Genomic DNA, 2,750 nt, shown 5'->3' with positions numbered 1-2,750 from the left:
AAAGACATTCCATGCTCATGGATTGAAAGAACAAATATTGTCAAAAATGTCTATACTACCCAATCAGTCTCTATCAAAATACCAAAAGCATTTTTCACAGAACTAAAACAAACAATCCTAAAAATTTGTATGGAAGCACAAAAGATTCCGAACAGCAAGGCAATCTTGAAAAAGAAAAGCAAAGCCAGAATCATCACAATGCCGACTTCCAGTTACACTATAAAGCTACAGTGAACAAAACAACATAGTACTGGCACAAAGATAGTCACACAGATCAATGGAACAGAATAGAAAACCCAGAAATAAACCCACAACTATATGGTCAATAATCTTCCACTAAGCCGGAAAGAATATCCAATGGAAAAAAGATAATCTCTTCAACAAGTGGTGCTGGGAAAACTGGTCACCAATATGCAAAAGAAAGAAACTGGACCACTTTCTCTCACCATCCACAAAAATTAATTTAAAATGGATTAAAGACCTAAATGTGATACCTGAAACCACAAAAATCATAGAAGAGAACAGAGGCAGTAATGTCTTTGATATCAGCCATAGTAACTTTTCCTAGATAGGTCCCTTGAAGCAAGGGAAACAAAAGCAAAAATAAACTATTAGAACTAAATCAAAATAAAAAGCTTCTGCACAGTGAAAGAAATAACAAAACTAAAAGAGAACCTACTGGCGTTCTAGTATTTCAGGGTGGAATGGGTGGAAGTTGGGGTAAGAAGTGGCTGCAGTGTGGATGGAAGGAGGTCAGAAGCTGAGAGCAAGCAGGGGCTGGGTGGGCACCATGGTAGGGATCACCACCATGTAGGCGGTGAAAGGCAGGATCTACGTTCTGCAGCAGCAAGCAGGTGATACAGAAGAATGAGCGGAGAACCTGAAGTGGGAAGTGGAGGAGGAAAGGTGGCCAAGAGCAGGCCGAGGCTGAGGTGGCCTCCTTGACCCCTAGGATGCAGCTGGTTGATGAGGAGCTGAACAGTGCCCAGGAGCACCTGGCAGCTGCCCTGCAAAAGTGGAGGAAACTGAGAAAGCTGCTACTCAGAGCAAGAGAGGTATGGACGTTATTGAAAACCTAGCCTTAACATATGAAGAGAAGATGGAACTCCAGGAAATCAACTCTAAGAAGCTTAGCACATTGCAGAAGAGGCAAATCTAAAGTCCAAAAAGGGGGCTCAGAAGTTGGTGATTATTGAGGAGCACGAGGAATGACCTGAGCTGGCATAGTCTCGTTGCCAAGACATGGATGAGCAGATCAGACTGATGGACCAGAACCTGAAGTGCCTGAGAGCTACTGCAGAAAATTACTCTCAAGCAGAGGACACATATGAAGAGGAGATAAATATTCTTTTTTTTTTTTTTCTGATGTAATTACAGTTTATTTTATTTTATTTTATTTTTTTGGAGTTGATTGCTTTGTACTTTATTTTTTTATTTTTTACTTTTTTTAATTTTTTTTATTTTTTAATATATGAAATTTACTGTCAAATTGGTTTCCATACAACACCCAGTGCTCATCCCAAAAGGTGCCCTCCTCAATACCCATCACCCACCCTGCCCTCCCTCCCACCCCCCATCAACCCTCAGTTTGTTCTCAGTTTTTAACAGTCTCTTATGCTTTGGCTCTCTCCCACTCTAACCTCTTTTTTTTTTTTTTTTTTTCCTTCCCCTCCCCCATGGGTTTCTGTTACGTTTCTCAGGATCCACATAAGAGTGAAACCATATGGTATCTGTCTTTCTCTGTATGGCTTATTTCACTTAGCATCACACTCTCCAGTTCCATCCATGTTGAGGAGATAAATATTCTTACAGATAAACTCAAGGAAGCAGAGACCCGTGCATGATGAGTTTGCTGACAGGTCAGTGGCCAAACTGGAGAAGACAACTGATGACCTGGGAGATAAGCTTAAATGCACCAAAGAGGAACACCTCTGTACACAAAGGATGCTGGACCAGACTCCGCTTGACCTGAATGAGAGGCAGAGCAGCACAGTCCTGCTCTGCCACTGCTCCTCCCTCTCAGCCCGACTCCTCCTAAGGCTGAAGCTGGCCTTGAAACTGAGAGCTGATCTTTAACTGGAAGGCTGCTTTCTCATTTTGCCACCTCTCCCACCCCAACCCCTGTGTCTTTTTCACCAAACTGTCTCTGTCTCTCCCCAGGCATTCCAGTTGGGCTTCAAGCTGAGCACCCTGGGGACAATGTTTTTTTGCAATGTGTGCACAATGCAAAGTGTCTTTAAAAGCATGTTGTGATGTACACACTTTGTAATTACCTTTTTTTCTGTTGATGTAGTAACCATTTGTACAACATCCAAATAATTCCACAGTTCTGAAGCAGCAGTCTAACCCCTTCCTCACATTTGGAAAGAAATTTTTCAGCTTAACACATACTGCCCTTTCCAAATTTATTTTGAAACTTCACTTCTTTAGGGTTGGGGCACATTGGCCACCCCGTCTGGCTGAGAACTCTCTCTACAGTCTGTGGGCTGATAATATGCTGATCTTTTAAGTTTCTTTCCCTGCCCAGTTCCCCTTTTTGGTGAGGTTACCATGAGGTCTGTTAGGTGTTTATCCTGCAGCTTATTGGCTTAAAATGCACTCTCCTTTGGTTTGTTCTCTATGGCACTGATTGAGAGAAAGAAACCAACAGTAAAACTGTTTTGATACAATTGTCTTTTTGAAATAAAGAAACAGTCCCTCCGACCCCCCCCAAAAAAAAAAGAAAGAAAAGAAAAGAAAAGAAAAGAAAA

At 41.8% G+C, this 2,750-nt stretch overlaps 1 pseudogene; it reads left to right on the top strand.

Annotated features, from left to right (window-relative positions):
• The first annotated feature begins 790 nt into the window (after positions 1-790).
• LOC102950260 lies at positions 791-2,076 on the top strand (annotated as a pseudogene).
• Positions 2,077-2,750: the final 674 nt, after the last annotated feature.

The sequence above is a fragment of the Panthera tigris genome, chromosome D1, assembly GCF_018350195.1.
Source record: "Panthera tigris isolate Pti1 chromosome D1, P.tigris_Pti1_mat1.1, whole genome shotgun sequence".
Lineage (NCBI taxonomy): Eukaryota > Metazoa > Chordata > Mammalia > Carnivora > Felidae > Panthera > Panthera tigris.
The sequence above is the reverse complement of the archived record's forward strand: the minus strand, read 5'-3'. Positions and strand labels throughout refer to the sequence as shown.